Raw genomic sequence first — 14,451 nt, forward strand, 5'->3', positions numbered from 1 at the left:
AAAAAAAATACCTCAGTCCTCCACCGAAAGAGAACAATAAATGGAAGTGCAGCATCTGGAGAACAGATACTACACTTTGATCCTGACCAAAAGGTCAAATTCTAGTAGAACATAAACATATTGCAATGGTATACACCAAGTCACGTGCTCGACTGCTAGCAATGTGTTCGTCGATGAGTCATAGATAACTTCGAAATAGCGTGTTCATCGGTCTGTCATGCTAAACTTTGAGATGAAATTTACACAAATAGTTAAACAGAATACACTTTTCCACAATGCCATTTTCCAGCTGTCGTTTTCATAAACATCGTTTTGTTAGATCCCTGGAGGCACTCTTTAAACACATTCCTCTAAAAAAGAGACAGAAAAATATTTCCAAATTTTCAACGTGCCGTCGACGATTTCTCGTCTGTGAAAACAAGATGGCGACGATTGGACTCACCGTGGGGAATGACAATGGCAGCAAATCGTGCCCGCCAGGTAATCGAACGAAAGACTAGACGTCGTTTGTCCAATCAGAGGATCTTCATAAGGTGATCTCTGACTTGTCGTGATTTCAAAAGGACCGACAAAGCAGAGACGAGACTAGCGTGATGTTGGGCTATTGGATCTGTCGAGCACATCACATCGATCAGTAAATATTGAAATCGAACTGACAGTAGGGTTTCTGGTTAACTTTATGAACAAGTTGATATTGTGCAAGTTTGTAGACTCGTACGTTCATTTAAGAACTTAAACACTTTGTTTGGATTGGTTTAATTCAGCCCCTACGTTTCACGTCAGATAAAACAAACATGTTTTTAATTTTTTTATGAAAATCGCTCCAGACAATACATTAAGCTACTTGATGTAAGAGGCTGAAGAATACTACTTCAAGGTAAAGAACTTACCACCAAAGATAAGTGTGAGGTTGAAACAGACTCTTACCCAGAAAACAGAAGTGCTTTCATCTTTTTCAGAAAGATGGCTTTAGGAATGCAAGGAGTCAAGAACAAAATAAAGGACTCGAGAGTTACAGGCATGTCCAAAGGAAAAAACAACATCTACTTTCCACTGTTCTTATAATCTAACGGAGGGTCGAGTTAGTAAGACTTGAACATTGTGTCACTTTCAGATATAATAAAAGGCGGCTATCGCTGTTGAAATCTGTATACAACTAACGAACTAGTATATGGTCTGAAAAATAAGGAACACCGATTTTTTATCAAACGGAAATGGAATCCGGTTGTAATTTCCATGACACCAATTTTCTCGCTTCACTCTAGAATGTTTCGGGCAGTGTTAAACTTAAACTGGAAAAGACTCCCAACCATTAAGATCCTTCTAAAACATTAAGTATATAATGTCCAATATTCATGAGTATGTCTGAAAACTAAACTATATTAGGCGGTCATGCATATTGTTTTAATGAAGTCGCCTCAGCCAAGGCATGAAGCCATTTAATGTAAGGAGCTTAAAATACACTTTATCGAGGTAAAAATCTTGGCAAGGTTAAGTGTTAGATGGAATACATTCTGACCTAGGAAACTGCAGTTCTTCCCCATTTGTCAGAAACATCGTTCATGGAATGTGAGGACTAAAGAGCAAAATAATGGAAGCGAAAGTAAAACAGAGACCAACTTTCTACTACCCTTGAATTATAACGTGTGGTCGAGTTAGTAAGAAACCCTTGAGATTCTAACCAGAAATAAATGTCTGAGAATATTTTCTCCACTTTTCCCCTTTACGGCTTCATAATGTTCAATTGAATATTCGATGCGTTCCTCTAGGCCAAATGCCCTTAACTAGGAGAAAAATATTATATAGTTGGTGGGAGCGTAAATAATTTAATACCTGATAATTTAAAAATAATTATTTCTTTTCAGATTGTATCATGTCTAAAAACATACATACTTCTGTTGGGACGGTTATTCAGAATCAGAATAGGGAATCGGAGGGATCGGAACTTTTTAGCGTATCAGAATCGGTATCGGAATCGGTATTGGAATCGAAAAAATCGTGCATATTTTCCGATGCCAAAACGATTCCTTTAATTATCTTCTTTTTTATTTGATTCTTAAAAAAACACTGGTAGTAATAATAAAATAATAAATATCTGCTGAAGTTTAAAATACCGGTACAGCTGAAATCTATAGATCACCCTCTCACAAGTGTATTTTTACGTTATAGAAAATATGTGCAAATTTAACACGTATCCTTACGGTAATAAGGAAAAAATAGCAATTTGTAATTAAATATTTAGAGATTTATGAAAGATCGGAATCGGTAATTGCATCTGAATCGGAAATTTGCTGCGGAATCGGCAATTGTATCGGAATCGGGAAAAAATATTGGAATCGTGCCATCACTAGTACATACCTGGATTCCTATATCTAATACGAACTTGAGCTTCCTTGTTGTGAATAGTGTGGAGAAACATCAGTGTTTTATGTGAGTTAAGATTCTTAAGATCAGAGTGTAGTGTATGTTCTTTGGATGCTACACTTCAATTTCTTGTTCGCTGTCCGGGAGGGAGAAATCCTTTGAGACTGTGACAAATGTTTGTTGCTTTTCTCCACGTTAGAAAACGAACCGTGTGTCTAACTCTGTCCCATGCGGAGGCATTGTGCATAAAGAAAAGGGTCAGGAACCATCTGAAAGTTGAGGATACGAGATTAGTATTGTCAGAAACAGCTTCTCGCTAAACAAACCTAATGACTCAATGAATCAGCGGTGTTCTCACTGATAATGTTTTTTGGTGTTTCTGTTCATTATTTTTTTGTCATACAAATTAATTTCATAATTTTCTATTTAGAAAACGATTGATTTTCTTTATTTTTGTTATATCAACGAAGAATATTATTTTTTATACAAAACCTAAAATCATAAACAATAAAATGTTTTGTTTTTTTACCTTGTTTTTTTGTGTCACTTTTTGATGGCTATCAGTGTTTTGTATAGGAATCGTGGCGTAAATAAAGAAATACATAAAGCCAAGGGCTCAATGATGGATAAAAGTTGATGAATAGCTACTCTAATCGTTTTCTTTTTAAATATAATAATGCTGTTGTTGTTTTCGTTTGTTTTATTAGCTTGTTTTGTTTAATTATCCGCATATTTTCAATAAAACCTGGAGGGTGAATTAATCTGGTATTCTTTAATGGCATCTTAATTACATTTTTTTTTTATTTCATGTATAATTAATAAAATTAACGACAAACGGATAGACTTCAGTTAAATATAAACAGGCAATAGAAACTAGCATAGCGAAGTGCAATCCAGGTATGATTTTTATTTTTTATGAATCCACATTTTTATATAATTTTTTCTTTCAACTGTCCAAGAAAAAACTTATACAAATTACTCATCTCCAAAATAATTCTAAATTAATTCCATAATATAACAATTGGTACGGACTCAAAAATTAGATAAACAAAAAAAAATATCTAAAAATGTGGATTCATACAAAAAAGTTGATTTATAAGACCAAAAAATCCAATCTTGATTGCCCTTCGGAGCCCGGAACGCGGTAGATAGAGATGCGAAAAATCTATGATGGCAGCTGAGCATTGTTTGAAGGTAGCGGTTTCAATCCCACGCAAAGCCGGTCAGATGATTAGCAGGCCAAACCGTGGGGAGATGATAACAACTATTGAAAGCAGTAATTGCTGTGAATGTCGTTGCAGGATCCGACATTCCTATCCTGTCGCAGTTAACCTGACGAAGGTCAGAGGAATAATTGGCCGAAACCTCGTGAAAACGACAACTAGAAGATAAGGATAATAGTCCAAATAATTAAATAAAAATAATTCAAATTATTCATCTCCAAAATAATTCCTATTTAATTAAATAATAGAAAAATAGCAGTTTCAAATATAATCAAAGTTAGTATAAAATATTAACATTCACTACTAAAAAAATGCAGTTATTAAACTAAGCTCAATGACTGAATATGCATATCAAACAGAGCTATTGTAGAGTAAATCAAGGCAAACACATGTATAATTTCATTCATATTACAACCATCCCTACTACAGTTTGACTAGAAAACTAATCGAACATGTCTTAAACAACAATTTAACAACGTACAACATTTACTAACGCGTACGTCAATAAACTATGCGTACATTACATCCTCGTGCAAAATTATTACATTCATACCGTACAAACTGATTCTCTCAAATACGTATTCCTACAAAGAACCGTTAAACTCCCTATTCATTAATTCTTTTCACTCGAATGACATCTCTGTGCTATTTTCCCAACGGAGACAATTATTTTTAAACACTTTTATTATTTCGTTTTAGCCCTTACTATTTGGAACTTACTGCACGAAGATGTAAATGAAATTAATACAGCCGTATTTTAAATTATATTTTTAATGAGGTCGTGAATGTATTCGAAGAATAAGCCAATATAGGAATATTTTATTTAGGAAACTACTTACACCTTAAAGTATCCAAGGCCACCATTCGCCCATGTATGGAGTACTGTTGTTACATTTGGGCTAGTGTATCTGTCACTTGTTTCTCAAAAGAAAGTCGCAAACCTGATAGTCCCGGACTGTCATGTAAGCTTCAGCTCCTGTCCCATCGACGAAATGTTACATCCCTCTGTCTGTTCTACAAGTACTTTAATGGTGAATGCTCTGACGAACTACAAGCACTTGTACCCCCTCGACGTGAATACGCCTGACAAACCTGACAAGCAGCTAAATCCCACCCTTTCACAGTAGATATCCCTAGGTGTAAAAAAGCCTTCGACGTGAACATACTCGACAAAGTGACAGTAGCAAAATCCAATCCCTTCACAGTAGAGACCCCTAGGTATAAAAAAAACCTTCTACTTGAATAGCTGCTTCTCCAGAACTGCTAGACTTTGCATCTCACTTCCTGGATTCTGCTTTCCCAATTGTACTGACATGCAGAAGTTCAAGTGTAATGTGAACCGACATCTTGCTACTCATATCTTTTCATAATATCCCTGCAGCTTGTATCCCAGATAGTAGCAGCCTGCTTAAAAGTAGCACTGTGCCTTGTTTGGGTTAAAATTGAATAAAAAAAGGAAGTGTATACTGCCTAGTCATAATACTTTTTAAACATTTTGTAGAATGTGTGAATAAATTACTGCACACATTAGATTATATCAAAATGGCGCCTGCGCTTGACTTTTAGGTTCATCCTAGATACTTATAAACATGTCATACGTTTTTCGTTTTCACTTGCTGGATAATTATCACTTTCGTTATATAATATCTTTATAAATAAAATGAACTCATTTTTCCCTCCGACTTTGACCTTAATAGGATTAAAAATCATTACATTACATGTAAATGTAATGCGTACAAACTGTAACACGTTATCTGAGATGTGCTATAGGACTATTACCTCTACGGTTCCTCGACAATGGTTCATTCCTATATTTTCCCGGTGAGAGTCCACTACCAAAATCGGTCAGATTCAAAGGAAGTTGCAACAGCTTTTCTCTCTATTAGATTCCTCCTTTTCCCGCTCCCCATTTACACCGCAGCGGATGCGTTCACAAGGAACAGTACGAGCAAACACTGGTTGGGAAGCGTACAAGTTTATGCTTTCTATTTTTCCAATAATAAGATAAAAAATAAATAAGATAAAAAAAACGCGATTATTAATATTATTTTCTTTTTGCTTTCTTTTAATTAGTGTAAGACGCAATATGCGGGACTACCCACTTCTTATTTCCGGTTTTAACGACTCTAACCGTGAAATCTACCTATGACCTTTATTTATTAGTGCTTTCAACTCAACATTCACTTTTACACAAAGAATTAATTCTTTAACATTTATTATTACAACGCAGCGATATTGTGAATTCACTTGCATTACACTTACATTAAAATTAAAACAAATAAATTCATTTAGAATTCGAGAAAACAAACAAAATCATTTAGAATTCGAGTGTGATGCATGACTACTGAAACTAAACCAAAACAAACTTAAATGCGGAATTGATAGTTATCCTTGGGTTAATTCATCACTTTTATTTTATTTTTATTTATTTTTTTGCGTTTCCACCTCAATGATTAGAGTTCGACCCCCCCACTCGAACTTTTTTGGAATTTTTAAAACACCCGAGAACCGCCGGACCGTTCCTATTGCATAACGTTTATTTTTATAATTGTTTTTGTTTTTTTCACGATTTTTTTAATAGTTTTAACATTGTTTGTTTTTATAATATTTAAACAGGGTTATTACTTAACTTACACGCCTCTAAAAACCCGTGCAACGCCGGTTACCCCACCCCTAGTAAAATTATATAACAATGCCAGACATCCCACGTTTTCCGTTAAAGCAATGTATTTTTTACGAAAATCTATCGAGTTTCTTCTCTATTTATATGTAGTTTACATCTTATATCTAAGCTAATTCACATAGAAAATCGTACATTGCCTTTTTTTACTATACGGTTTCTTTTTTTTTTTTTACTAAAAAAATATACGTTATACTATTTCTGTTTTTTAGCATACGATATAGTAAAAAGAAATTAAAATAATCTCTTAATGACTTATAAAATCTTTTTATTAACTAGCAGTACCCGCTAACCGGCGTTGCCCGGTGGAACCGTGCCCCCCTCGAAAAAATATTGCATGATTGTTTTTTTTGTTTTTGTTGTTGTTGTTGTTGTTGTTGCTAATGCTGCTTTCCAACCCCCAACATCCTCATATTTCGAAAGGCTTTCGGGAGAGACACCCCAAACTTTTCATGGTAAGAACGCTATCTGAATGTCAAGAACGTGTGGAAATAGAGGTGATGTAGAAACCAGCAGCCGTAAAAAAATTAATAAAAATTAAAAAAAATAGAATCAATGCGAAGAGAAAAAATCGAGGCAGTAGTCAGTCCCCGTCCACCAAAAACATCCATTTAGCCGTCGAAGCTGTGGTTAAGTTGACTGGTTACTTTTTAATTAATATATGGTTTCAATTATTTTACTCATCACCGAAACAAAAAAAAAACTAAATAAAAATAAAAAATAAAGCAAAAAAAAAATAAAAAATAAAATAAAACATCTAACAAACAAATATCGATATTTAAAAAACAATTAAAAAGAAAAAAACAATAAAACTCTAATTCGATAATAAAATTAACCGAGAAAAATGGAGAAAAACACGAAATGTTATACGTAATTATCGCAAGACGTAATCCTGTTTAACTATTAAAACGTAATAATAAAAAACAATCCTTTGGTGGGGCACGAACGTGAAACCCATAGGTTATAATGTGGGCCCGTTATCCACTGTGCTAGGACGACGGTATCGAAACAACGTCTGTTTTTTTCTATTTAAAGAAAACAATGACGTCAATACATTACGTAGTTTTAAACTTTCTCAGTCTCTCAGTCTCTCAGTCTCACCCTCTCTCTCTGTATATCTATCTATCTATCTTTTTCCTGTTCCGGTACAGTTTTCAACTGTAAACACACCACACACACACACACACATATATATATATATATATATATATATATATATATATATATATATATATATATATATATATAACTGTTGCTTCGTCTCTTGATCTGACTCTATCCCTCTCTCACTTTCTCCTTCTCCCTCTAAACAAATTTAGAAATGGTCTGTCTGTCTCTTTCTCTCTCACACTATCTATGTCTGTCTGTCTGTATGTATGTCTGTCTGTCTCTATCTCTCACTCTATCTCTCTCTCGCGCGCGCGCTTCGGTACATTTTTTCGAATGTAAACAAAATAGATGTAACTGTCGCCCTGTCTCTTAATCTGACTTTACCTCTGTCTATCTCTCACTTTTTCTCTCTACCTCTCATCACATGTGGAAAGAGCGAGAGGAATAGAATGGGAGAGAGAAGGAGAGGGAGAGGGAATAAGAAGCAAGCAACTTCGTTGAGGCTCAGTAATCGCTTTATTTAATGTAAAACTCTAGCCTCCTATAACGGTAGTCACCATATTTGATAACGGCTTGCTTGCATGGTCGTTTAAGTTTATAGAATTGTATTCTGGAATAAGGGATCGGTCCGATCTAAGCCAATTAGAATAGCATAAATGTTATAAGGGAGAATTTATTATATTTTGAATCGACGGACGGAAATTTAACGTTTGGGCTATTAGTTTAAGAATCAGTTACAAAGGTTGTAACCACAGTATTCATAGTATGTTTATAAATCCCCGCGCTGTTTATGAGGATCAGTAACAGGATTCCAGAAAATAGGGATAAAAATAGGGACTGTAGGTCAAGGCGATCGTGCTGGTGTAGATCCTAGGAAGAAATGAACATCTGGGTGTGTACGAAAACCCTTTATAAAGTTTCATAAGATAGTGGCTAATGGACAAGACATAAGAAAATTGTGTGTGGCATATATTGTTGAAACCTACAGTATTTTGGTCAAGAGGAGAAAACTACGAGACTTTTATTATACATAGGGATAATAAGTTTTAAAAAACAGAAAGTCAATTATAACTTATAATAAAATGTTCTTAATTAAACTACTGAGAAATGTTTACTAACGTAACAAAAAATATTATCTACGACGAAACCAAAACGTATAAAGAATTCTTGGTAAACTTATGAATTCCAAAGAAATGGAAGGTCATAACAATTAAACGACAGTCACTCAGAAAAAAAAGATGTACTCGTGACACAAAAATAACACACGCGCTATATTATTATTATCAGCTCACAAGGAGCTTTCACACAGGTCTTCAGAGATCTTTCCCTGAAAACAGTTTGTTGTGTTCACTAGAAGCTGAGTGACAACAAGTCTTCTCAGGTGTCCAGTACTCTTCACCTCTTTTGATAACGTTTGCAAATAAATTTACATTATCGCAACAGCTGCTTGCCATTGATTTCTCATTGGCAACAACTATTGGTCTTTGCTGGGATTTAAGTATCAATAAGGCTCCCCAGGGTCCCAGTTCTTTACACACTTATTCGGCTGAGGTATGGTCAGTTCATCGGTTTTCCATTCCTCCTTGATTATTTGGTTATTTAGTCTCGCTCTTTTTTGGGGGGGGGTCGTTTGGGTTAGAGAACTTATAGATATGCGATTTCAGTGTTCTTGGTTCTATGTATTATTTCCTGTTTTGCCTTTGAAGCATTTTGTCTGGACCGCACTTGTTGCTCCTATGTGTTAGTTTCCACATTCAAGGGTTTTTTCTTAATATTTTAGCTGTTTTCATGATTGTTCTTCGTTGTATTTTTCCAGTCATTCCTTTGATTCCAATTTTCTCATTTTTTTTCAATGTTTTTCAGGATTATTTTGATTCTCTTCATCTTCCATATCTCTTTCAGCTATCTGGCTACCTATATGTATTTACTCTGTTTCTCCTTTCCTTTAATATTCACCCTGTGGTCAGCTGTAACAACAAAGTCTACGATTTGAAAGAATTTTTCATCCTTGTTGATTATTACGGTTTTCTTGCTTTATTGGGTTAATCAGTTTGTATATCCATGTCCCATAGGACTTTGTGATTCTCGTTTTCAAGTATTGTGGCCGGTTTTCGTTTGTACATCTTGTCTGTGCGTTCGCTATACAGTTGTTTGCATAATTCCCAGTGTACTACCCTTTCAACTTGGTCGTGTCTGTTCTTGTATTCCTTTGTGCCAGTGTGCTGCATTCACTTATTATATGTTTTATCGTCTGACATGGTTGGTTCTTGTCGAGTTGTCTTGTGCTGCAGTTATTAGGGATTCAGTTTCTTGGCTTATGTGTCCTTTTTGCATCCATGTCCAGATGTTTTCTTTATTTTCATCTTTTGTCATCCTTATGAATCTTCTATGTAGTTGTTGCTCTTTTCTTATCCTTTGTCTCTCTGTTTTCTGTTTTGTTGATTTTTTCCGTGTCTCGCGCTGCTATAAGTCTTCTTCTTCTTTTACATCTTCTCCTTCTTCTTCTTCTTCCTCTTATTATTATTACATTAATAATAATAATAATAATAATAATAATAATAATAATAATAATAATAATAATAATAATAATAATAATAATGCAGTACCCAGCATAACGAAAACAATTTATAAGATTCAAAATTGTGTAATATAAATATTTGTTTTCATTGAACGTGTAAAAACATAGGTGGGGTATTTAAATTAATTAAAACTTGTCAAATATTCATAATGTAAAAATGTATAATTATTTATCTGAGGCGTGAAAGATGGCGAAATATCAAAAGTTATTTTTCTTAAACTTCTAAATCAGTATATGTGAATGTAACAATTGTGATATTTCTAGACGATATTACAATTATCATAAAAGAACTGAACCGGACGAGAGAACACTCAATAACATGATTAACCAGCTATTAAGAATAAACTATTGATCGGTCGAAACAAGGGTTGTTTAGGTCTTACTTGGAAAGGCTTAAATATTTATGTATAAAAAAGTAAGAATTACAAATGGTAGAGGAAGAGCAAATAACTAAACGTTTCGCCCATTGTTTTAAGGGCTTTTTCAAAAGCAAAAACAAAACACGCTAAAAATGACACATTACATGAGAGGAGCGGTTATTTTGGCAAAATATAGTCAAAGAGGATGTAACATACCTAAATTATTTAAATAATATATGAATAGTATATATATACGTATGTACCCTCACCTATAAAATATATAGCTTTATTGAATAACACATACTAATTTGAAATCGTTCAATGACCAATTATTTTCGCGGAGAATATTGTTTTATAGATAGGGAAAGAGATGAAAAAAAATTTCTATTATACATTCAATTATGTATTCTCCCGTCGAATTTGTTTCCTGCGTTTATTCCTATAAAGTGCTTACATAAAGTTCGAGTTCCCTTAAAGCAGTTTGCATTTACGGAATGGCATCATCTACTTTTTCCTCAGTTGGAGATATGAACTGAGTCGACTATAATTTTTTTTACTCATATCAAGATGGTATCAAATTCTAAGAGGAAACAAATCATGAATAGATAATAAAAATTAAAATTGGTACATAAAACTTTATTACATTTTCAAGGATAACTCATACCGCAAATACAAATAAAAGTAGTTATTTTAAATGACCAAAGATTGCCCAAACATAATATATATATATCTATATATATATATATATATATATATATATATATATATATATATATATATATATATATATACAGGGTGTCCACAAAGTCTGGCTACATAATCTAAAGGCTGCCCAGAAAGTCTGGGTACATAATCTAAAGGGTGTCCACAAAGTCTGGCTACATTAAGTAGTCAGACTTTGTGGACACCCTGTATATATATATATATATATATATATATATATATATATATATATATATATATATATATATATATATATATATACAGGTGGTCTTTTATCAAGACTACTGGGAAGCCATGATGTAATATACTGTTTTGTTTTTAAATTCCCAAAACAGTGTTTCCTGGTAAACAACTGATTGTTCCTTAAAAAAAATATTACTGGTACTATAGTTAATTGGAGAGAACAAGTTTATGCAGTTATTGCAGGTGATTAAATGACTCACTGACTAAATGGTTTTCTAACGAATGATACTTTTTTGTGTAGTTTTAAAGGTTAAAAACCCCCAACAATATATATATATATATATATATATATATATATATATATATATATATATATATATATATATACATAGTCATTCCAAGAATATATATATATATATATATATATATATATATCAGTGTTGGGACGATTAATCGGAATCGGATTCAGGAATCTGAAGAATCGGAACTTTGTGTGATAAGGAAATCGAAATAAAATCGTGTCAAAAATTATTCTGTTTATTATCTTTTTTTATTCGACATTGTTTTAAATACAATCTTCCACTGTCTGTAATAACGAGTATTATAAACATTTATTGATTTTAGATAACCGGTAAAACTAAAACCAATATATATTCGCTCACAATTATTTATTTTACGTTTTAAAAAATAGCGACATATTAAAAATTTGTTTTTGTTTTAGTTTTTGTTTTTTGTTGTTTTTTTTTTTTTTGGCGGGGTGGGGGAATACATACTCTATAAATGACTATTTAGAGTTTTATAAAGAATTGATAATTGTGTCGGAATCAGGAATTCAGTACAGATTCAGAGCTTAGTAAGGAATCAGTAATTGCATCGGAATCGGAAAAAAATATTTATCTTCCAATCATTAATATATATATATATATATATATATATATATATATATATATATATATATACGTGTGTGTGTGTGTGAATGTGTGTTAGTGATGATGTTTGCTTAAACGAGAAAAGCTAAATAAATAGACGCAAAATATATCCATCTTTGCGTATATTTAGGTAACACACACATCATTATATATATATATATATATATATATATATATATATATATATATATGAGCAAACAGTTAATAAAATATGTTAAGAAACACTTTGAAATGAGTTAAAAACATATTTAATCTGAAAAGGAAACACTAGATAAATGGATAGTCCTTAATCCGCGGAGTTTCGAAGAAATACTCTCCTTCTCATCAGAGGGTAGGAATTAGCAAAATGCGCGATCGGATTTTGCATGCAGAAGTATTTGATGAAACAACAAGTAAGTCAAAGATCTTATTTGAAAACAAAAAAAAAGTGAAGCAGAGGGAATATGGTAAAGAAAAACATGATTTCACATGAATGGATAGTCTGGTGGAAGATAAAAAATCCAGTGACGGTAAAATCCAAATGTAAAACTTCAAGAAAGTTATATATATATATATATATATATATATATATATATATATATATATATATATATATATATATATAATGATTTAGTCAGCATATATATATAATGATTGATCTTTTCGGCAATTATTTTATTCAAGGCATTTTTAGAGTTCGACCTTTTTTCTATTTTCCTCTACTCAGCGAGATATTTTAATGCTAACCGGAACCGTTTTGTGCCTCCAGCATTCGGCATCTTTCGGTGCCCAATACTGTCTTTAAAACTTCTACCTGAGAAATGTCTAATGTTTGCAAAACATAACAATTTAGACATAACACAGAATCATCACGATTTCTTTTATTAAATTATAGAAATTAATGCTGAGAACTGGGTTATGATCGCAGTGCAATTTAGAGCAGCGTGGCTGGCAGTGTTTCATTTCGCAGTAATGCTTTTAATATGGTTGCAGGAAAAGATTTGACAAGTCACTCTATATTCAAATGTAAAACAACACCTATGGAAACCAAAGGCATCAAACAGATAAATAATTTGCCGGAGTCTAATGAATACTTAATCTTCATTTTGTTTGTATGTGGTTCTGAACTCCCATTACATTTTTATTGGATTTTAGATTAAATGAGGCTCATTGCGAACAAAAGCTAAGACATATATAATATCACATTTGCTGTGTCTATAATTCTCCTTCATCATATGCAGTAGAAAATAACGTTATTGTCGCATGCGGCATTACGTCCTAATATAGTCTTATATTAGCATGCCGGGCAAAGCCGAGAAACCTGGTCGATTATTATTTTTAGAAAAATAAACTAATTAGATTCTGGAAAATGTGGAATATTTAGTCAAGAATTTAAGTCCAATATAAAATAAATAAACAAAGATACGTGACCCAGCAAGTATCTTTATGTTACTTGTAGTGATGACATAATGAATTTTGAATTTACACGTAGAAAGTAAGTAAATTCGGTATATTAGCAGAGGTCAAGCTAAGGAGTTGTCTAGCCCGTTGGAAGCAGAATGGGAAACACCAGTAAAAATGTAGAAAGAGACTCAGCGTGCCGAAATCCTAAAAAAGGAATCCATGACAAAAAAACAAACATGTAAAATGTAAAATAAGGACTTTAGAATACAGCTGTGTTTAAATGCAATAAAAAACGGCAACCGGTATGTATAAGCGAAACTCAAATCTAATGGTTATAGGACAATCTCCTAATTTAGTAGTCTACATCGCTGATTGTAGAATGACGTTGAAAATTATTTTCTTTAAATTAAATCAAACAATGCTTGACACATGAGCAATTGTTAAAATCGTTTAGGAAGAGGCGATTTTACTGACCCTGGTTTCATATAAAAACTCTATTTCTATACGAAATAATTGACAATTTTTTTTCGAATTTTTAAATAGTATACATCCGAGATATAGCTCTTACAGATGGTACCGGAAGCAGCTGTCTAAAGATTAAGCTGACATGTAAACATTATCTCTCGGTCATACTGAATCACGAAATCCCAGAGAATCTTAACGTCCTCACTTTACACTACCCCTTCTGTGTGATGTTGGTATAATATGTCCGTCACTTGGATTCCAACTTTTGGCACAATCACCAGTGCAGGTTAGTACACACTTTGTCATGGCGATATGTATATTCTTTTTGAGCAAGTACAGAACACGCACTAACAATATGTGACACTGTTTAATAGATATACCACACAACCTGCACTTATCAGAACAGTCCTTCGCATAGATGTTTTTATTGCATTTGTATTTAGTAGTTGTGCCT

At 32.9% G+C, this 14,451-nt stretch overlaps 1 long non-coding RNA gene across 3 annotated transcripts in view; it reads right to left on the reverse strand.

Moving 5' to 3' along the window:
• LOC145261215 (uncharacterized) overlaps positions 1–14,451 on the reverse strand; it is a 915,235-nt gene that overhangs the window by 787,785 nt on the left and 112,999 nt on the right. The window contains exon 1 of one of the 3 annotated variants that reach the window (XR_013864424.1): positions 2,359–5,570. The exons of the other annotated variants lie outside the window; for them this stretch is intronic. This is a non-coding gene — a long non-coding RNA (uncharacterized LOC145261215). Of the gene's footprint in view, positions 1–2,358; positions 5,571–14,451 lie in introns of those variants that run through there. 3 annotated transcript variants of the gene reach the window in all.

The sequence above is a fragment of the Euprymna scolopes genome, chromosome 37 (assembly GCF_053919585.1).
Source record: "Euprymna scolopes isolate OS-2025 chromosome 37, ASM5391958v1, whole genome shotgun sequence".
In the NCBI taxonomy this organism is placed as follows: Eukaryota; Metazoa; Mollusca; class Cephalopoda; order Sepiida; family Sepiolidae; genus Euprymna; species Euprymna scolopes.